The sequence below is a fragment of the Lissotriton helveticus genome, chromosome 10 (assembly GCF_964261635.1).
Source record: "Lissotriton helveticus chromosome 10, aLisHel1.1, whole genome shotgun sequence".
Lineage (NCBI taxonomy): Eukaryota > Metazoa > Chordata > Amphibia > Caudata > Salamandridae > Lissotriton > Lissotriton helveticus.
Window position 1 is genome coordinate 174,564,418 of NC_136071.1, and position 23,935 is coordinate 174,588,352.

Consider the following 23,935-nt stretch of genomic DNA (forward strand, 5'->3'; position numbering starts at 1 on the left):
TCTAGTGAAGGGGATAATTCTCGAAGATCTCCGCCCCAGGAAGAGGCCAGATCTGCCAGTGTGGGAGGGGGTTGCTTCATACCTCCCTATACCGAGAGTTTAGGTCCCGTAGATGCAAGGGATATTTATCCAAGAATGCCAGCTAGTGGGGACGCAAGATACTCCCGTGAAAGAGACTTTTGCTCTAGATCTCCCTACGAAGGTGAGGCAAGACCATCCGGTTCAGGAATGCCGTTCCTAAACCCTCCGTATGAGGAAGAACCAAGATCCCTAGGCACAGGTACTTTGCCCCCAAGACCTAGTTATGGTGAAAGACCCAGAGAGACACCTCCCACTGCCCCGAGTTGTGCTCCAACTTTAACCCCACAAGTATTACATGACAATTCCGTCGAAAGGATATTGGAGGACAGAGAACGAGAAGCACTAGCTAAGCAGAGAGCTGAAATAATTCAGAGGATTTCTCAGATAAATGCAAGTCCTGAGTCTTTAACAATCCCGGTTACTATTGGACCAGTGGTTCCATTGTATGGGGATCGACAGGGAAGTCCAAGAACTCCAGTTATTACCCCAGTTGTAGCCCAACCGAGATCAGAGCCCTTAATTGTAGACGACTTAACAAGTGAATGTGAGTCTGAAGTGTCGCTAATGGATCTGCCCATTAGGGAACCAGGAAAAAGGATGCAGAAAAGACATAATCCTTTCAATGCGAGGGAGATTCAAATGGAATCAACTTCGGGTACTAAGAGTGTCACGGTAGTAACTCCTGAAGAAATTGAGAGATGGAGTCGAGAATTAGAAAAGCAAACTCTTCAGTCGAAACCTCTAGATCTCTACAAACTGAGAGAAGAAATAGAAGAACTTATGGCAGGAAATGTAGGATTAGACAGATTAAATACCTACACAGAAGAAGAGCTGTTGTTCATCTGCAAGAGCCTTACTCGAAATGCCAGGGTACTCCATGAAAAACTAACTGACACTGCAGCTAGTATGGGAATAGATATCACGAAATCAAAACCTTTGCAAAAACCGTACAGAGCAGATTTCTCAGACAAGGATCTGGAAAACCTGAACATGTCAGGGAAGAAGGCACAGGTCAAAGAGTTATTGACAGTATTACAGAAATGGGGAGATGTGGACAGGTGGAAAGCCAGGTGGGCAAAGAAGAAAGAGGAGGCTAGATCCAAACAAGTGACTCCTCAGTTCGTTCTAAAAGAAGCTGATAAACCCGAACAGTTATATCCTATGCGTGAAGTGCCAGGTGGAAAATACGTACATGTTCCATGGTCCAGACAGGATATTGTGTCCTTTACAAATGATTTCCCAAAATTACGAGAGAAACCTGTTGACTGGTACAGGCAGGTGGAAAGGTTTGTAAAGGTTCAAAAATGCCTGTGGAAAGATTTGGATGGGTTCTTTGATATCGTGGTTCCGGTAGACTTATGGACCGAGTGTAAAATAGCCATAGCTTGGCCTAGTGAGGAGTACCCGAGGGACTCTAGGACAGGGGAACCCTCTAAAGAAGTGATGAGAAAATATGAACAAGTAATTCAACATTTAAAGCTAAAAGTGCCCGCAAAAGAAACCGATTGGACAAAAATAGATAAAACCACGCAGGAAAGGGACGAGACTGTGCACTCCTTTTATGAAAGACTGTTACAGGTGTTTAAAACATACAGCGGCATAGATAACATCGAGATGAAGGATATGACTCACTTCATTTACAGGTTTGTAAACGGTTTAAGACCCGAAATTTGTCAGTGGATCAAAGATAATAAAATATGTTGGCAGTCTAAGAAAATAGACGAGGTCCTACGGTATGCAAAATACTGTGAGGACGAGATGGCAGATAAGAAAAAGGCACTCAAGGAAAAGGTGATGTGGGCACAGGTAAAGCTCGCAGAACAGCAGGAAAAGCAATTAAGTAAATTGAGTAAAAGTACCCAAAATCAAGGCCCTGGGGGTGGGGGAAAGCCCAAAGTAAAAATGAGCAGAGAAGAAGCTAAAAAGAAATTTCCCTGCCACCAGTGCGGGGAAATTGGACATTGGCGAGACGAGTGTCCGTATTTACAGCATGATAATACCCAAACCCCTGATTTAATTTCACAGACGCAGAATGAAAAACCAAGAAAGACCCAGCAGCAGGTAAAAACAATCCAAGTGCCCCAAGCGCCAAAACCTAATTTTAAGGGAAAATCACCGCAGGGTGACGACATAGAGATCTGGGGAGGCAATGAGAACAGAAATGCAGCAACTTCGCAGTATTTGTTAAATGACACTTTTCTCTGTGACGACCAGTACTGACGGGGCCTGAGAGGGGGGGATGAGGAGTGCGTACTTGGCGCCTCCTTGCCAGTAGACCAGTCAGGGCCATACATTGAAGGAAAGGTTGATGGAAATGATGTCACCTTTCTGTTGGACACTGGTGCTACCCGTTCTACTGTGAGAACAGTGGACGTTCCAAACCTACCCCTCTCGGGAGAAGCAATCCAGGTAGTAGGTGTATCTAATCAATTGATTAGTACCCCAGTTACTGAGCCCATGGAGATTACAATAGGGAACTTTAAAGAAATGCATAGATTTGTCGTTTGTGATACCAGTCCAGTAAACTTACTGGGACGCGATTTGTTGTGCAAAATGAACTGTACTATCTTTTGCACACCAAAAGGCGTCGAAATTCAGACCCCAGACGAAGATGGCATCTATAAGTTAATGTTAATCAGACCTGACTCAGAAATTAAACGAATGGCTATACAAGACTTACCCGAAGAACTCCAACAGACAGTGAAACCAGAAGTATGGGACTTTACAGGAAAGGATGTAGGATTAATGGCAAATGTAGACCCTATACAAATAGCCATGAAAGAAAATGCAGTTTACCCCAATACCAAGCCTTATAGAATGAGTGCCGAAGTGAGAGCAGGAGTTGCCATTGAAATACAGAAATTGCTAGAAGCTAACATCATACAAGAAGTGATGAGCAGCCCGTGTAATTCTCCCATAATTGGAATCAAGAAACCTAGTGGCAAGTACAGAGTAGTGCAGGACCCGAGAAAGGTAAACAAAATTGTTGTTCCTTGCTGTCCTATTGTCCCGAACCCCGCAGTGATCCTATATCAGATTCCTTGGGATGCTGAGTGGTTCACTGTGATAGACCTGTGTCATGCATTCTTTTCGATCCCATTGCATCCAGATAGCAAATTTCTTTTCTCATTTGCTTTCAATAGTCACGTGTACGTTTGGAATAGGGTCCCCCAAGGGTACACAGAAAGCCCCTCTATCTTTAATCAGATCCTGAAAAGGTGCCTCGAATCCTTAGTCTTACCTGGAAAGTCTGTTTTGGTACAATATATAGATGACCTTTTGGTGGCGTCTAAAAGTCATAGGGATTGTGTGATTGACACCATTGCCTTGCTGAATCACTTAGGTGAAAAGGGACATAAAGTGGCCCCTGAAAAATTGCAGTTCTGTTCAAAATCAGTGAAATATCTGGGGCACCAGATAGAAAAAGGCATCAGAAAAGTCACTTCAGAGAGAGTCAGAATAATTCAAAAGATGCAGTTACCCCGTACTCAGAAAGAGATCAGAATGTTCCTTGGGGTTGTAGGTTACTGCAGGCAATGGATTCTGGGATTCGCAGTCCTAGCAAAGCCTTTGATAAATATGACCAAGAAAGGAGCGAAAGACCCAGTTGAATGGGATGATGAAAGCTTAACAGCATTCACTAAATTACGAGACTACCTGTGTACAGCCCCTGCTTTAGGAATGCCTGACTATTCTAAAGAGTTTGCCCTGTTCTGTGACACACGAGACAATTGTGCATTGTCAGTCTTAACCCAGGAGCATGGGTTGATTAGACGCCCAGTGGCATATTTTTCTGCCACTTTGGATCCAGTGGCTGCTGGATTACCTGGGTGTCTGAAAGCGGTAGCTGCCACTTGCACGAGCTTAGAGCAGAGTGAATCCATTGTAATGGGACATCCTGTAACTGTGTATGTTCCACATGCAGTTGTAATTTTACTGACCCGAACAAAGACCCAGTATCTCACCCCTAGTCGGCTGACTAAATACGAGAGGATTCTCGTGGGTGCTGCGAATGTAGTTATTACTCGGTGTAATATACTGAACCCAGCCACCTTACTCCCTGACTCAATGGTTGTAGAAGACCAGGGAGAGAACGAGCATGACTGCATTGACCTGACAGAATTCAGTACTAAACCCCGCCCAGACATTAAGGAAACACCTTTGCCAGTACATGATGAGGAGTTCTTTGAGGATGGCTCATGTATGAGACACGAACTTGTAGGCCTAAGCGCTGCTTATGCTGTAGTCTCTTTGGACAGCATTAAAGAAGCATCATGTTTATTTGGAGTAAAGTCTGCACAAGTAGCCGAATTGATAGCATTGATAAGAGCTTGCAAATTGGGAAAAGACAAAAAATAACAGTGTATACTGACAGTCAGTACTGTTATGGGGTTGTGCATGACTTTGGCCAATTATGGCTACAAAGAGAATTTCTGACTTCATCAGGTACCCCCATTCGGAATGGAAGGGTTGTACAAAATTTACTGGAAGCAATCCAATTACCAAAAGAAACTGGCAGTAGTCAAATGTGTTGCCCATAAGAGAGGCCTTGACGCTGTATCTTTGGGAAATGATTTTGCAGATCAAGTGGCAAAACAGTGTGCTAAAGATCGCATGTCAATAAATATAAAACTGGGAGGGACTGGAAACAGCTGCCAACTTATGGTGTTTGAAGAAGTGCCTACCTGGGATGAGGTGAGAGATTGGCAGCATGCTGCGCCATTGAAAGAGCAAGAAAGATGGAGAAAACTTGGTTGTCGGCCAAGACGTGAGGATGGTGTCATTGTGGGCCCAAATGGTATGCCTGTGTTACCTAGGCACCTGCTTGCCTCTATGGCCAGACTGATACATGGAAATTCACACACTGGTAGGGATGCCATGGTTCTGGTGTTTCAACAGACCTGGTTTAACCCGAAGTTCAGGAAGGTAGCAGAATCACTCTGCCAGAGGTGCTTGACGTGTCAACAGTTCAACACTGGTAAAAGAACAGTAGTTGAACTGGGAAAAATTGGAAAATCAGGGGGTCCCTTTGTAAGAATTCAGATTGACTTCATCACCATGCCTCGTTGTGAGGGAAAAAGGTATGTCCTTGTCATTGTCTGCCTGTTTTCAAAATGGGTGGAAGCTTACCCTGCCACACAGAATGATGCCATAACCGTAGCCAAACTGTTACTGAAAGAATTGATACCTAGGTTCGGGGTTCCAGTCACTATTGAATCAGATAGAGGCGGACATTTTCAGAATGAGATAATCGCTCAGCTCTGTAAAGCATTTGGAATTACACAAAAGCTGCACTGTGCACATCGTCCAGAGGCTTCTGGAGTAGTAGAGCAAATAAATGGCACTATAAAATCGAGATTAGCAAAAATGTGTGACTCTACTGGCATGAACTGGATAACTGCCTTGCCTCTTGTTCTGATGGGACTCAGAAGTATTCCAGACCGAAAAACAGGCCTGAGCCCCCATGAGATCCTGATGGGAAGAGTGATGAGACAAGCATGGGTACCAGGATACAAACTGTTAAGCATTACTGATGATTTGGTACTTGAGTACTGCAAGCAACTGGGTGACCAAGTGCGTTCTATCTCTCGCCAGATTGGGGAAGACGCCGTCGCCAACCCGACAACTCCAGTTCACAAGTTGGTTCCTGGTGACTGGGTTAGAATCAAGAAGCATACTCGTTCAAGTTGCCTTGCACCAAGGTGGGGAGAAAAGCGCCAGATAATACTGGTGACCACGACAGCAGTGAAGTGTGCAGGCGTTACCAAGTGGATCCATGCCAGCCATACACAGAAAGTAGTCCCAGACAAGGAACCTGGAGCTGAAGGTTGTCCAGCTGAGGGGTCTGCAGACGCCAGTCCTGAAGTAGCTGATGACGAACAGCCGAGCACCAGCCAAGATGATTGGATACCCATAATCGACCTAACTGAAGACCCAATCAGAACAAGAGAGCGAACCCAAGAAGATAGAGAGTGGAATAGAGAGGAAGAGATAGGCACAGGCGAAGACCCTCAGATCATTGAGATTCACGTCAAATCTAAGGAAGAAGAGGAAGGTCAGACAGGGACAGAACAAGTGATCGATACTCCTCCACTAACTCCTGAAATTGAAAAGGGACAGACTAGAACTAGTGTAAACGTTCGAGCAGAAGAAAATCAAGAGATCGAAGTGCTTGAACAGGATCAGATAGAATTAGAAGAACGTGTTCAGGACACAGAAACAGAGACACTTGAAAGCCAAACCCGAAATTCACCTGAACCAGGCCAGCTTAGTAACCAGGCAGAAGAAATAGATACAAGACCTGGGACTAGCCAGACAGGAAGGGAAGAGACAGAAGCAGAAGTGCCACAGACAAACGAGAATAAAAGAGCGTTAGAAGAAAGCCAAATCACAGTGCCCACTAAAAGACTCAAGAAAAAGAAAAATATTGAACCAGGATATATTAAGAAACTGAGACTGAGAATAAAAACAGTAGAAGAAAAACTTGCAGAAAGAAGGAAAAGTCCTCGAATTGCAGAACAAACTGGAGAAAGCTCCAAAAGAAGGAGTGATCGAATAAAAAGACTGAACGAAAAATACCAAGATCCTGAATGGACATTTTTAATTTTGGAGGATTTTGAGGATCTTGATATAACTGACGAAAGTGACGGAGAACCGATTGCTGATCAGTCTACAGAAGAGGAAGACGAATTAACCTGAAGTTGCACAAAGTAAGCTAACTGTGCAAAGTTACAGAGAGGGGTTGAGAAGTCTTCTTCTGAACGAAAATGTCTGATTCAAACGTGAATGGAAGGCCTAGGCGCAGTTGTTGCAAAACATGCTGCAAAGTATGTATATGTAGTATAGCTAGAGTGATAATAATTTGGATAGGACTAACAGTTTTCATTCCTTTTATGGTAAGCAAAAATACTAATATTGACCCTACTCAGACTGTGACCACTGACACTGAAGAACTGACAACACGAAGTGTAGAAAGACGTGAAAAAGCACTCAGACAAACAAAACGAGACTTAGAAGCATCAGATGAGGAAGGACTACATTATTATGGAGTTAGAAACCAGACACAGTTAAATGTTTTCGCTAATCTTTTAGTGCACTATGTAGAAACTATGGAAATAGAAGACTGCTATGTCTGCATGAAGCTACCTACTTCTGTAGCTGAAGGCGTGACTTATCATCACCTACCTTTGACCTATGGAATTTCCTGTAGCATTTTAGCAAGCTTATTTTACAAAAGAGGACCATTACAGTATTACTATTCTAATTCAGACGTGATATTTTTTTAACTTCCTATACGTGGAAATCTGAATCCGGTACATACCAAAAGTGACGTTACACGTTATATGGGAGAATACTTTCTGACTATAGGTACCATAGACTTGAATGAAGCACACAGAGATAACTTGACCTGTTCATTACATGAACAAGAAAAAATATTTTTAAACATGGCAGAGAAAAGAAGGGAGAGTTTCCAAAGAAAAGCTAATGACAAAAGGCAGAAAACTCCTAAATGGGCTGAAAACATGGAAGGCACCTCAAATGGTGGGAGTGGTCCTGCTTTGTTGCTGGATTTCGAAAGGAAAGGGAAACGTTGTCTTCACCGCGAGAAGACTAGTTATTATAATAACATTTTCATTGGTTCCAGTCAATGTGAACACAATTACAAGGTAATTGGAGGTTGGGGTTTCAAAAATGGGTCAGAACCTGTGTTTCCCGGAATTTATTATATATGCGGAAACCAGGCTTATTTCAAATTGCCGGATTACTGGTATGGAAGCTGCTACTTTGGCATTGTTTTCCCGAAAATATACCATGTGAAAGAAATTGCTGGAAGCAATGAAAACACTAATGGCTTAGTGCGTAGTAAAAGAGAAAGCGTAGGAGAAATAATGGGTAGTATTTTTAGTGCACTGATACCTGGAGTGGGAGTGGTTCTGAACACACACAGAATTTGCAAATTATCCACAATAGTGGATGTGTTGTCTACTGACACAGCTCATGGATTCCTGCTGGTCAATACCGAAATGGTTGCGATCAGATCAATGGTTTTGCAGAACAGACTTGCGCTAGACACCTTATTAGCAAAAGAGGGCGGAGTCTGCCGGACGCTGAAGGCGCAACATTGTTGCACTTACATACCGGACAAAAGTGTACAGATTAAAAAATATGTGAAGAACATTACTAATTTGGAAAAGGAACTCAAACCACTGGAGGTTGACAGTGCCTGGAAGAGACTTGTAGATGGTCTCTCCAATGTAGGACATTGGTTTGCTAATTTAGGTAGAAGTTTATTGTTTAAGGTGCTGATGCCAATTGGAGTGATAGGTCTCATCATTTTCCTCATATTCGTCTGTTGCAAATGTCGCAAACACACAATGAAATACACGGTGGATAGAAGGGGTGTGAAACGGAGTGTGGATGAGCTTGAATTGGAAGAAATGAATAATCAGATTTACAAAAAGGTGAAAAATTCTCACCCTAGCAAAGATGTGAAAGAGAAATTGAATCGCTTGTTGGAAGAGATTGAGATGCATAAAGTGTGAGAATGTTGGCATCTGGTTCCATTTTTATTTGTGATGATAGTAAATATCATCAAAGAGGGGATTGATAGAGCAAGATTTCGCATATTACGCGACTTGCTTGAGTCATGAACCTCGAATCTGTTATAACCCGGTAATCCAATTTGTATGTTGTACTAATTTTCCTTCACTTTTGAATGCGCGTGTATCATAGTGATGCTTGCCTATGTGTTTTACTAATACGATTAATCTGTGTCCTTAAAAATGGCCGCTGTTTAGAATATTGCTTCTGCGCATGCGTTAGTCACACTCACGTGACTTGACGTAGTTGTAATTCTGGAGGGAAAGGGTGCGCATGCGTAATAGCCACAAGATGGCTGCTTGAGTAATAACGTGGTGAAGCTTGTGCAGATGCTCTCGTGTTATTGTGTATTGCACTAATATATAACTGCATAGTATTTTTTTTAGTAGTAAACCATAAGTACAAGTACAAGATTATGGTATGTAGTACATACATTCATTTTCTATGTTTTAATTTGTTTTCGCTTACTTTTCATGTACCACGATAAATGGGGGTATGACCGAACCGAGAACCATCTTGAAGGTCCCTTCTGCGCATGTCGCGCAGCCAGGGAGAAATGTCCTTGAACAGTGGAACTCAGCCAGCTGGCAGCCACAGTCAAGATGCTCCTGTGAAAGCCACCTCTGACCTAGGAGGATGGAGCAGAATGTGTTCTTCGGTTGTAACAAATGTAATTCTTCATTGTATTCTGTGAAACTTTTCGTGGGAACCCCAATCTTGCTAGGCGGATCCCTAGAATGTAAATTTAGGCTTACAGTAGTCTGTTCTGATTGGTGTGTTAGCCTATCCTACTTGTGGACCAATCGAAATTGGGGATTCTGACACTTTGCAACATTGGGGGGTGGTACACTGACCCGAAAACAGTATATCTAGCTTAGGTTCAGCTAGAGAAATTGTCCGACTTGTCTGAATAGCTGACCTGTCACTGACCCAACGCACTCAATAGGTGACTGAATTTACAGAGCGCTGTGGAGCACTCTGTCCGAAATTGACCATAGGCTTTAAAGGTTTTACTAAACCTTAAGTGCTGGCGGAGCACTTTGCTGGGGAGTTCGCTAACCCAATCGGGGTTCTGACTGATAGCTGCAGAGAGGGTGGAGCGCAGGCGTTGCTTCCGAACTGCGGGTGCTGGTCGTGCCTTGGTGGTCCTGTCCTGATCCTAATCTGGGTTTCCTGTCCTGTCCTGGGGTGTCCATTCTGCACCTGCTGTCCCATTGATGACTGCTATTCCTTGGGGTATTTCCTGTCCTTGACTGATCCGTGGCCAGGGTTGGTTTTCACACCATTCTAGGTAAATATATAGATAGGGCTGAGAACTCTATACTGCACCTTTCTATTTTCTGTCTTTGCTTCAATAAAGACATACCTTTGCACATGTTATAATTTTCCATACTTTCCGCAGTCTACCATATGAAAACCTATTGCATTTTATTCTCATAATATGTTCCTATGTTACCCTACCTTTTAGAGCACAATTCTTTCCCATACTGTTTATGAATTAGATGTGGTTTATATTTTTCTCCTGAAACCTACATGTTAATGATATGATGTTAGAATTATAGTGGGTTCCACCTTTTACCCTTCCTATAGGTGTATAAGTTTTCTAAAATTCTCTCTCATGAAATACGTCCCAATAGTATAATTTAGTACGTGCATAAGTTTGCTCCTTTATAGATGTCTATTCTTAAGTTCCAGTTTTAAGTCTACTTAGCGTGTTCCCTGTCGCACTATTTACAAATTTAAATGATTGCCCTTACACTTTTCTTGTATGGTTATGTTCTTTTTGTTATCTTGATTATCGATTGCCTTTTAACTGTAAGCCTAATACTCACAGAAGCTGATTTCTAGATAAAACCTTTAAAACTTCTCAGTTGTCCGTGGTCATTTTATGAAAATCAAAGGTATTTTTAAGTTGGGTTTTGTATTTTGTCTACTTTTCTTCACAGCTAGCTCCCTGATCCATTGTGGTCATAGGTACCCGTAACGGTGGATTGGTAAGTCGGGTACACTAAAATAAAGGAAGGAATCAGGGTTGCTGATGGTAGATTTGTGAGGTCGCCTGATTAATGTATATGGTGAATTGAAATTTATGGGCCCGAAAACTATATGGTGAAATTATTGGTCAGGTGACCTCGATCTCTATCATAAACAGGTGATTTCCTTGGCATTTTCTTTGTCGGAGTCTCTTCCTTCTGAGGGTGTTCAAGGTTTGTTCTGCTAGAGGGGTCTCTGCTTCCTGGGCTGAAATCATTGGGGTTTCTATTGCTGAAATCTGTCAAGCTCCTACTAGGGCCACTCCAAACACCTTTGCTGGTCACTACAGGTTGCAGAAGGTTTTACACAACGACAATCATTTTGGGGTGGGAGTGCTGCATCCCGTTTTTCATTGATGTTTTTGATGCTTTACAATAAAGCACTATGGGGATTTGCACTCAATAGTGTTTTATTGCCTTTCTAGTCGATCTGGATCTTGGTGTTCCATGAAGCCCGGTTTGGCAGTGCTTTGGTATTTCTCATTAGTGAGGAATCGGACGAGGACAAGCGCGACCCTCCGGGTAATATCTAGTTACTTACCAGTAATCTTCATTATTCCTGGTCCTATTGCCCTCGTTCCGTTCCTCACGCCCTTCCCGCCCTTCCGGATAATCATTGGGAGAAGCTTGAAAGTTCAGGAGGAATGCTGGGTAAGTAATGTCTATTTAGGCTATAGCCTTATGGGAGGGGTCATATAATTTCCGCATCCTTATAGTACTTTTTTTCTGTCAGTGATGAATGGAAGGCAGAAAATAGGACCAGGAGCAATGAAGATTACCAGTAAATAATTAGGAATTAATGACATAGGAGGAAGACAGAAGCATCACACACATTTCACTCAATTAGGGAAGAGTTCAAGAGGTTAGATGTACTGCATGATTTTAATTTTGTGTAATATGTTATTTGTTTTATTATTATATGGATATGAAAAAGTTTTAATTTTTTTGTCAGTTTGTAAATATCTCTGTATGGACGATGATGTCTGAATTTATTTTTTGAAGTGAATAAATATTTGCCCAGAAATTGAATTTTATGAAGCATAGGCCAGATTACGTAAGCCTCATTTGAAATTCATAATTGCACACAAAAAGGAGTGTTGTTTAAGCCCTGGCCTTGTCTAGCTGTACAAATAAGCTGAATGTGTTAAAGCCTTGTTTAAGCTCTTCCTTTTAAAACAATATCCTTGATTTTGACCTTGCACAAGTTAATTAATAACTGGTGCTTTAGAGTGGATTGTTTTACAGTACTTTAAGCTGGAGGGTGTGCCAATCCGTGTACATTTGCTTTTATGAATTGTTTGCTTTTCAAAAACCAATTGCGTTTGGTGTGTATGTTTTGTAACTATTAACAGAATTTATAACCGAAGGCGCAGCTGATCAAAGGACTTCCCTATTAATGTTCACAATGAGAATATTTTAAGTACATCTGTTATTTTTCACACAGGTGATGTGTTTTAGCTTGTGCTCCTGGGATTAATAGATCGTAAAATGTTTATTTTGGAAGCTTGGATGGTGCACATATTGATAAAATTACACAGCGACCTATTGTGGGTGATGTGCAACTTGCAAGCCCAAAGCCTAGTGAATCCCCAGGGATTAATAACTCAACCTTTTGTCCTTGTTAAATAAAAACGTTTTACATTATTACTATTATAAAAGACAAAGGGAAATTTAAATCTAATTTAAAATATTTTCATATATTCCTATTTATGTGCATGTCTGTATAGGCGTGTTAAGCTTTTTGTGTGTTTGGTTGCAAATGTATGAGTTATTGGCTTGTCTTGGAGAAGTGTGGCTCAATGGTTAGAGCGGCAGACCCTGATGAAGAGGGCTGGCCCGGGACCAGGGTTCAATTCCTGCCTCGGCGGGTCTCGGGCTCAATTTCCTCGGACCTGATAATTCTCGCCTCGGTGCCTATTCTAACCATGGGTCCCACGCTGCGACTCTGGGCAATAGCTTGCTTAATCTCCACAACGGCCCCAACAGCGCTGGGATGCCTGGCTTCAACTTGGGGGTGCCCAGGAGTGGGCATTTCACAGGGAAAAGCTAGGAAGGGTTCCACAGCGGTATGCGTATAGCGCCAAGACACTCATGAGTATAAGTGCGCTTTACAAGTACGAATCATTTTATTTCATTTCTTGTTAAAAGTCGCCAATATTTGTCGGAGTGCATTCCTGCTGATGGAGTCAAGAGGCCGATGATTTGTGGTGTTATATGGAAATTGGCACATTATGATTTTTTTTTAGGGCTGAGTGGAACCTATCATGGAATTGCATGCTTCACATATTGGGGCAATGTAGGAACTGATATGGTAAAGTGTACTCTACATAGTGGGGCAAAGCAGAAGCTATTGAGCAATATGTGTTGTACACTCTGAGGCAATGTTGAAGCATGTTGATGGGCAGTGTGGATGCTGGTATTGTAATGTCTGCTTTGCATGCCCATCCTGTGTAGATACCAGAATGGTAGTTTAGATACTGAGGGAATTTATAAATTGACATGGCACTGAAAACTGTGCACATTGGGTCAATGTGAAAATTGGTATCATGGCAGCATTTGTAAAGTATAGGATAACTCTGCTGTCTTATGCATGCAACTGTCAGATCAATCACCAGTAACAGACATGGTATCCTGAGCAGTTCCATGCTACAATGACTTACCCTGGTGTTTTTGACCAGAATTACTGGCATGCTAGCAATCCAGACCTATATGAGTACTACCAGTGCTGCAAAAAGCAGGTATGGCCTATTTGGATTTTTTGTTATTGCAGTTTTTATACCGTTCGAACTTGACCAGAAGGTATCGGAGCGCTTTACATGACACCAGCGGCATTACAGATGAACACATTAATTTCTAGGCATGGGGAGATTAAGTGATTTGCCCAATATCACAGGCTGTTTGAGCCTCCCACCAGACTCAAACCTTGATCCCCAGCTTCAAGGTCAGCCACGCTAGCCGTTAAGCCCCATTCCCTCCCACCATGTTACCACGACAAGTCTGCACATTTCGGCCGTACTCCTTGGCAGGTTGGTGTGTCAAGCATAATTATTAGTAGCACCCTGGATCATTTGAGAAACACACAGCTACATATTAGAAACATACTGCAAGGAGATGGCTGCAATTGGATATATATATATTGCGCCTTAATGCTTATTAGATTAGATTTTCTGGATATCTTTAAATATAGGTGGGCTAGGACGTATCTCACAAAAGTCAGGACTGTCAGGAGCAATTCCTTTGAAATAAAAGAACCTTAAGACCAACGGAGAAGATTAAAATGGGTATACTCACCTTTGTTTCAATCTATAAAACAGCATCTAGATACTTAAAGTGCATGTAATTGGACCATAGTAACTACAATCCTCTTAGGTACACATTGCAAAGACACATTTTTATTAAAAAAAGATGCCACGATGAGTAGCCTCTTCGTGATTACAGATCTGACAGGTGAATAATGCAGGGCTACGCTTTTAGCAACACCTAAAAAGGGCAATTGCAAGTATGACATGACACTCTTATGGGCATTACTGCATTACCCTACGTCAGAAGTAAGGGATATAGCCCATTCAGTGCAGACAGTGATGGCGGTTACTAGACGTCTAGGAGTAAGAGCTTCCCTTTGCTAAGTGGTCCATTTGTGTAAGGTACTAGATGTCCCATGGTAAATGCATACAAGGTGCCTAATGGATATGGGGAATGCCTGGTGGCCAAAGATTAAGGATACAAGGTGCTCACCTTATGTATATGTTGAGGTTCCATTGAATCAGGGGTTCAGGAATGATGCTATGATAACTAATCATTTTCAATGGTTTACAAGCAATGAAGGAAACATGCTGTGTGACTTGTTCTATCTTTACTGGTGACTACATTTTATCTTACTATAGAGTTGGTTGTAGCAAGTTTATACAAGGTAGAAAAGTTTTATTCGTTGTTCTGTTCTGTCTTGTGTAAGGGAAGAAATGCATGGCATCCTACATTGGTCTCTGGTACATCTCAGGGCAAGGAGCCCATGGTGCTGCAGAGTAACTCTGTGATATATATACAATGATATAGGTCCCATCAATGGGAGTAGGAAGCAGAGATATGCTGAGAGAGTGGAAGCAAGAAGGCCTTTTCTCTTGGCGGGGTATTATATAAGTGCATTAAGAGGAACTAGAATGCCTATTTAAAAGCACAATCTAAATATTACAAAAACATCAAAACAGCGCGCAAGTTTAGCCTGGCCCAGCAAATATCAGAGGCTGGCAACTCCTCAAAGGAATTATATAAGATACTCGAATCCTTTGTGAAACCCACAGCATGTGTTAGCTTGGACGATTTCTCACTGCCTCTTTGTGAAGAGATATCTCTGTTTTTCGAGAATAAAATCAACCTCATTTACGACAAAATCCTGAACAACACTTCTACCAATACTTGCAGCCCTGCTCCCAATGTCAGATCCGCTAACACTGCTTTACAACAAAAAACAATATCACTACTCTCCTTTCCCCCTATATCTGACACCGATCTCCACCTTCTAACTAATCATATAAAATCTGGCTCCCCTAACGACCTCATACCCGCAAGAATGATGGCCCCCCTTAACTCCTTCCTAGGCCCATTTCTACAAACCATCATAAATCAATCCCTCAGTGAAGGACGGGTGCCATCTGAGTGGAAACAAGCAGTTGTAAATCCAATCCGGAAAAATACCACACTGCCCTGGTCTGATTTATCTAACCTCAGGCCCATCTCCCTCCTACCCTATCTCGGTAAACTTACCGAGAAGCATGTGAATACTCACCTGTCGAACTACATCGAGGCAGCGGAGGGCCTGGACCCTTCCCAATCTGGTTTCAGGCCCAACCACAGCACTGAATCAGCCCTCCTCTCCGTGACCGATAACATCAGGATGTCACTGGACAGGGGGGAATCAGTGATTCTAGTGCTGTTGGACCTGTCCGCTGCCTTCGACACGGTATCACATGCTCTCCTCCTCGAAAGACTGAGCAGCGTAGGGGTAGGAGGAACAGCTCTATCATGGCTGCACAGCTTCCTTTCTGACCGAACTCAAGGTGTCAGACTGGGCTCCCATTCATCACCATCAAGAGAGCTAACTAAGGGTGTGCCACAGGGCTCGTGTCTCAGCCCCACGTTGTTTAACATTTATGTGGCCCCCTTAGCTAATCTGATAAGATCTTTTGGATTTACTCCTGTATCATACGCTGACGACACCCAGCTGCTATTCCCCTTCCAAACCCTCACTCCGGCAATTCAGTCATCATTTGCAGACGGGATGAGGGCTGTAGCACATTGGATGGCTAAAAATTTTTTGCAATGTAATGTATCCAAAACGGAGGTCATGCTGTTTGGAGGGGCGACCCTTCTCTGGTCCCCAGATTGGTGGCCTTTGGAACTAGGCCCCATCCCCAATCCCAAACAAACAGCAAAAAACCTAGGTGTCAAACTAGACCAGGCGCTCCTGCTTAAAGAGCACACCACGCAAGTAGCAGGTGCTTGCCTTCATGTGGTGGGGCTCCTGAGACGAGCCTTCCCGTTTCTACCCCCAAACCATAGGAAGACTCTCATCCAGACCCTTATCATAAGCAGAATGGATTACTGCAATGGTCTATACATCTCAGCAAATGAAGCACAGCTAGACAAACTTCAGGTTGTCCAGAATACGGCGGCTAGACTGGCCCTCAATGCTCCTCCCAGAACGCCGTCCGGCCCCCTACTTCGCCAACTTCATTGGCTACCCGTAAAGCAGCGCATCAAATTTAAAATCTGTAACGTTATATACAGATGCCTGTTTAGCACCAGCCCCAGCTATCTAAAAGAAAAATTCCTGCCCTACATCCCTGGCCGCACACTTCGATCCAGCAACCATCTCCTGCTTCAGGTTCCAAAGATTAGAAGGGCCAGACAAGGAGGCCGAGCACTGTCCTACAAAGGGCCTATTCTCTGGAATTCCCTGCCCACTGAACTGAAACAGACTAGGAGCCTAGAACTATTTAGGAAGAAACTGAAAACCTACCTCTTCACCATGCCTTAAATTTATCAGGTTCTCCTCCTCAGCTCTAATCCTTGCAGTAACCCTCTAAATGCGAGCACCAGCGCAGAGATATCCCTTCGGGAATTGATTCATGCGCTTAACAAGCAAATAAATAAATAAATAAATAAATAAACTAGAGGAGAAATCATACAATTCCTCTGCCTTTAGTCATTGTTAGGTATGCATCCTCAAATACAACTAATATATATTTGAGCAGGTCACAAGCAAATGTATAGCTCTTTTTCAAGGTTCGTCATTGGTTCTGTGTGTTTCTTAGATCTAGGATTCAGCAAGAGTTGGGATTTAGTTACAACCCTTTACTTCAGCAAACTGCAAATATAATCTATGGACTAGATCATGTGTTGCATTAATCAGTTTGCAAGAAGGGGAGAAAAAAACACATAGGGAACCCTAGTAAACCTTTGAATTATTTAGAAAAGGAGTAGGTTTACCTAATGTAAATAGGATGCATGATACTGTTGTGGAACTTATTTTCATGTTGTTTATTTTAGGCGCTGTAAGGATCAATAGGGGGTTACTGGTAATGTGGAAGCAGAAGCAAAGTATTCAAGGATAGGCCACACTCAGGAGAAGCAAGTCTGGCAGTTTCTTTAGAAAGACATACACTGAGGGTAATGAAGAAACTGTTAGTGCTGCATATAAGGCAGAAAAGGTATAAATATTTATTACAGCATTTGTTGTCTTGATTTGGAAGAAGTTTAAATGTTCTACAAAGAACCAATGCAGACTTTCTAAGCATTATGAACCATGGAATGTAAAGAAAGCAAATGGAGGAAAGATTTATAAGCCAGACTGACTGTGTGTTCTGTGACAGACAGCTCTGTGGAACGAGGGAGGGGCTCTGGGAAGAGTCACCGGCGTCTGATGTTTCTTGGAGAAGATATTGATCATGGGATGAGGGAAGAGGATTAATTTATGAACGATGATGGAGTAAGCTCACAGCAGGAAGAAAGGATGCTGAGTCAGAATGTCATCAGGTTGGCTGTTCTGCAACATCTGGAGGATTGTAGTGCATTCCACTTATTTTACTGTAGTACTTTAGCAGGCATTTTTAGTTGTATAATAATTGTTTTGGCGTGCTCTCTGTGTGCAACCGTGTTGCTGGGTTGTGTGAGAGAAAGAACACCCTGCTGTGGCCTGTATGCCTAGATAGTCTGGTCTTGGAGCCCTGAATAGAATGATGTAACTGGGCGTGGGAGGGGGTGGACGTGTTTTAGTTGTTTTGGCGGCTTCTGTGTTTGGCTGTTGATTTTTGGCTCAGCACCGAATGACTACACATGGAATGTAATGCTTCATAAAGCCTGTATTGTCAAGAATACATTTTTTGGTGTTTCACTCATCGGCTGCCGTTGAAACGTTTTTTCCTCCCTGTGTTTGACCGAGTAGAAACAAAACAGCTTCCACGGTCATTTACTGGCATCTGTAGTTGATGCAGAAGGAAGCCGCAAATCCCCAGACAAAAAAAACACCTTCAGGATTAAGTAAACCAGCAAAATCGACCATTTATTTCAAACATTAAAAAAATATTTTTTCTGAGCACTTTATATAAAAATTGCATTATTATCATAAGTCTTTCGGCTATATGTGTACCGATGATGAGAAAAACTAACAAGCATTGGTAAAGCCAGTAGGCCTGGCTTGCATGTGTATCCCTGTCTTAACATTTTTAAAAAGCCTGCTGTGATGGAAAAACAAAACAAGCAAGCATTAGCAAAGCCAGTAGGTCTGACGTTCATTTTGTGTCCTGCCTAAACGTGCAACAAACAAAGCAAAAGTAATTGGTTCATGTATACAGTGCACAGTGGGATAAATAAGTTAGAGTGTGCTAATTAAGACTACTGTAGAAATTTCAAATAGTTCCACCTGCACTGTAATGCAAGCACTCCATAGGAGGTACACCAATTAGCCAATAGCAAGAGGTGAAGCCAAAGCAATGTGTAGTGTTAACAACATTGGTGAGAATACGCCTGCAGACAGCTGTGCTGGCAAGCCAGATCTAAACATGATTGCTCTCTGTGCAGAATGCATCTATGCGGTGAAGAATTTAAAGTGTGTTGATTCAGTGTACTTTATAGGACTAAATATGTTTTGTATTTATTGCAATACAAACATGTCAGGGGCGGCAGAATAAGGCAACAACCATCTAATAGCATGTGGTGAGAGACAAATACTCCTCTGGGTGGAGTCATAGCCCACGGTATGTATATTTTTCAGTTGGTAACAGGAGATATTGCAGTCTCCTGCCCTGCCAAGTCAGATCTAAAATATATTCAAGAAGAGCATGAGCGATACAGGAGTGGCCCGTCCTTTAAAGGCAGTGATGGTTCAGGTAGACTGGAACCCGTCCCTCCCTCCCTCTCAGCCACACGGATGAACTACTGGAAGAGTTACATGAGAGACTGAGGATGACTGGAGCCCCTCCTGAAATGTAGAAGTCTCCAATAAAACAAAAAAAGTTGAAATGTGGTGGTGACCCACTCCTCCTTCACCAGCAGAGTTAGGAGCAGCCAATAAGGAAGTGGCCACGAGGCGAGAGCATTGTTCTAACGAGACCCCCCCCCCCTACTTGGGGTGCAAGCAGGATTCCTCTACATCCAGTGGGCTGAGGTTGGGCCCATGTGGGGAGCCCTGGACTGGCATGCAGGCAACTGTACATCTAGTTTGGTGGTCGCCTGGCAGAAGGGACTCTTGCCCCTTATAGTGCTACGAGAAACCAAAAAGCAGCTTGTTATTAGGCAGTAATTAGGCTATAGACACTTGATGCCACAGAACACCGCTTTATACATTCGCCCTTTCAGCTGACACCTGATGGGGGTTGCATCAGTGGGCCCGGGTGTTGCCCAGGCAAACTCTACGTAGACTGCTCATCTTTGCATCCCTGGGGCCTGGCATGAGGTGTGAGTTTTTGGAGAAGTGCTGGCACACAGTAGAAATTGCACAATATACCAGTGCTTAATTTGTAAAAAACATGAGTGCCAGGGCCCTCGTCAGGAGGCCACCGCAGCTAGCACCACCCATTGCCACTGACTTCACTGCCAATGACAGTACATACAAAACTACCAGTTATCACACTGCTACAAATGTGACAATTCAGAATGTTCGGGGGCCCCCAAAGCTAAAAGAATGGTTTGGGAGGCACGTATTCATTAGTTTAATGTCTATTTGATTAATAAACGACTGTTGTTGTGCTCATCTCTATATTATACAAACAGCGCCACCATGTTGCAGCGGTCATAAGTTCTGGTGCTGGTGCTGAGCACCGGAAACCACAGTCTCAAAGTAAACACTGCAAAAGATTAAATAGACATTGTGGTGACTGCTTGGGGGGGATCCACATGCGACAATGTGGTGACTGCTTGGGGGGATCCACATGCTACATAGTGTGGTACAGGATCCAAGTCAGACTTCTTACTCACACATAGACCAAAATGGCCCCCCACCCTTGTGAACATGATCAAGCTAAAAAACACAAAACAGGCAGCCATGATATTGCAAGCCAAGAGATCTGGGGGTGCAGATGAGTCAACATGGGAGCAAATAAAGCCAAGGATAACTAGATGGGACTGCCCAGACCAGCTAAACTGCATCCCGAAATCAGTTCAGGACTCAAGAACTGCAATAGAGGCTAAAATTGATTACGTGACCAGAGAGGTGGGGCCAATACAAACAGATTAGAGGAAGCAGGCAGAGAGATTCAATGTCACTGATCATGAGATGCTAAAACCAGAGATCACTGACATCCAGAAGGAAATGACTGACATTATGGAAGGGGTGAAGTTTCTTTAGTTTTATGTGGAAGATGCAGAGAGAAGATCAAGAAGGAGCAACATCCGCATTGTGGGGATTCTTGAGAGCTATGTTGGCAGAGAACTAGTTGTCCACGGTTATCGCACCAGCGGGCCTCACAACATTTTTCACAAATAAGAGAGCCATAGAGCCCCATGATCACTGGCCCCACCCCCTCTCCTCTGCCCTGTGATAACAAAACTCATACATCATAAAGATTCTAAAATATTTTTACAAAATGTCCACATACACAGCCCTTACAAAGTTGGAAACATGAATGTCTCCATTTTCCCAATCTTCCCAGGAGCTGTGCGAACACAGAGACACATGATGCTTGAACTAAAGATGAGAGTGAGAGAGGCCCAAGTTAGGTACATGATTCTATTCCCAGCAAAGCTAAAATAATTGGACAAGGAGCAAAACCATTTTATCATGGCAGCGGGGGTGATAATCTGCTCTGAAGAGCAAAGCATCCTGGCTGAGACGGGAAAGCACACCATAGAGTGTAGAGAAGGAAAAGAACCATTGGAAGAAACAGAGGAAAAGTGCATCCAGCTCCAAACAAAATGAGAAAAGAGAGACAAATGTGGAGGTAGCCGGGGCTCTACCATAGCCAACAGCAGGGGAGCAGTCAGTACAACCGATAGAGTCAGAATTATGTCACAAAGATGAACTAGATGCTTCAATAGATGTAAACCAAGAAGGCTGAGCTATCACTCCCGTGACCACAGACCATGTGATATAGCTAGTGCAACTGGAATTATGCAGCAGGAAAGGATCATATTATGTGGCAGAGCTGGCTACATTATTCAGTAAGTAAAGGCAAAATATGCAGCTTAATGTAGTGCATTTCGTGTTACTATTACCTCATTATTTCAATATCTTGACACACGCTAACACTTTCTCGGCAAAGGTTTCAACCTATTAGTACCACTTTGACACCCAAATACAGGAACAAGCAAATACATGATGGTCAGTCAACCTTAGTGAAGGGCCTTCTACTTCAATGCAAAACACGTTACCACTTTTTTACGCAGTTTTGATTTGTTTGAGCTAGAAACAAAAATTTCTTGAACTCTGTAGATTATGCAACAGATGATGGATCATGTGACAAATGTGGCAATCTCATATTTATGAAGGAAAGGAAAAGCAAAGCTGCAGCAGCAAAATCCCTTAATTCAAGTAAGAGCAGATATAGCAGAGTAATATGAATATAAATGTACTGCTAACAGTGATGTTGAAGTATATACATTAAATGATGCGTGATAAATGCAGCAGGGTAAGGAGAAGGGGGAAACCCCCTTCCTCTCAGTCCTCTTCAATGAGTTAGCAAGTAATGCAGGAAAAGGTTGCAAGTGTGGCACTAGTGCACGCAAACTAAAATAAAAAAAGCTAGATTGGAACTGCACCACCACTTATCAATAATGTCCATAAAACGTTATCCATAAATGTTGCGGAATTCTGATTCGAAGAAGAAACTCGCTGCTAATTAAGGAACATAAAGGGTCATTTACGAGGCCAATGTCCCCGCTTATTAAGATCTATGGTGGTAAGGTTCTATCAGCAGTCCTGTATGGTGCGGAATTATGGGGTGGCAGCAATTTGGATCCACTAAAACATGCCCAAAATAAATTCTTAAGAATGTCTACAGGTTTGCCACAGTCGACCCCTCTAATTCCCCTACTTTTTGACCTTGGGTGCCACTCGGTGGTGGACCAAGCAAGACTCCGTCCATTAACATTCTGGCGCCGTCTGTGGACAACACCAGAACTCCATCATTATGCCGAAGCATGCTTGGAGGTTAAAAATAGCCCTGGTGCCTTGAACATCGGTTGGTTGAGAGACCTCAAGGCTACCCTATTAGCTTTGGGTCTTGGCAATTTGTGGTCCTCGCCTGAGTCAGCCATTTTCCCCTCCAAAAAGGAACTTAAAAAAAGTTATTGGGACTGGGTGATTCACAATATGTACTTGAAATCGAGTTCAAGCAGCCTCACTGGACTGTTTATTGTACATAAGGATGCGCCCAAGCTAGAACGGTATTGGGATACCATAACTAAACCCCTGGACCGCAAACTATTTTTTCAATTTAGATGCGGTTCGCTTCCCATTGGGGAGTTTACTAAAAAGTGGGGAACAGAAAGGATGGGGTTTTGTCCCAAGTGTCAAGGTACTGGGGAAAGCCTGAATCACTTTTTTTATGTGTGCCCTCTATATGCTGCCCCCAGAGCCAAATGGCTAAGACCGGTTTGTAGACATTTGGGTACCAGATTGGCTGTGGAAGCCTCTAGATTGCTAAAAACCAACCTGGATTCCCTTATTGTTGTTGGGGTTGCTAAATTCCTTGGGTGGGCCTGGGTGCTCAGAAGCAGGTTTATTAAAAGTACCCAAATGGTGACTGCCCAGTCTTCGGTAACCGGCTGATCTATGGTTGTACTAGAGTCCCTTTGTAAATTTTAGTATATCTGTATGATAAACTGTTTAGCTACAAATGATTTAATACTTGTTTTAACTGATCTATGGTTGTACTAGAGTCCCTTTGTAAAATTTTGCTTATTTGGATAAGAAGCTGATTAGTTACAAATGATTTAATACTTGTTTTAACTGTTTCATATGTATATATTGTATTTTATGTCTTTTATGATGAACTAATCGAATAAAGACTTCTTGAAATTGAAATTGAAATTGAAGAAACTCGCTGCTAATGCAAATTGTATGATGTTTCTCTTCTTTAATTTTCAATTCATACAAAACCATCAGCCAACGCGTTTCGTCCTTTTTACATAGGACTTCTTCAGGGCAATGTTGATTCTAGGCGACACCCAATTCACTGGATTATGACCTAGTTGCAAGAAATATCTTAAGCTAAACTTGCAGCCTGGCTTCTTTTCTGAATATCAAACTAATCATCCAAGCCAAGCTGGAGCAAGCTGTGTGGCTCGATCCAATGCGCAAATAAATGAAGGAACCAGGTACATATGGTATGATAGCCATAGACCGGTGATGGGCGTGCAAGTTCAATTGAGGACTAACACATGCTGATGGAGACGATCCACCCAGACTAGTGTACTTTAAACAGAGTGCAGTCCGGTGTGCCTTAGCCTCCGAAGCGATTGCCAAATTCAATCGAGCCTGTGTTGTTGGTTGGATCACAGGCTCTCATTGAAGTCAATGGGAGTCCGACTGAACGGTGTTCGCAGACACTGTAATCGGTCGGTCGAAATCCCCAAATCCGATTCGGTCGGAAACGATTCCAACTCTGAGTCGATCGGAATGCTACCCGATCATTACATCGTAATGAGGCCCTCAATTAATCATTTAAAAGAGAGAACTCTTTTATTAATCATGAGGAATAGAGAGCAATATTCCGTTCCATACATTT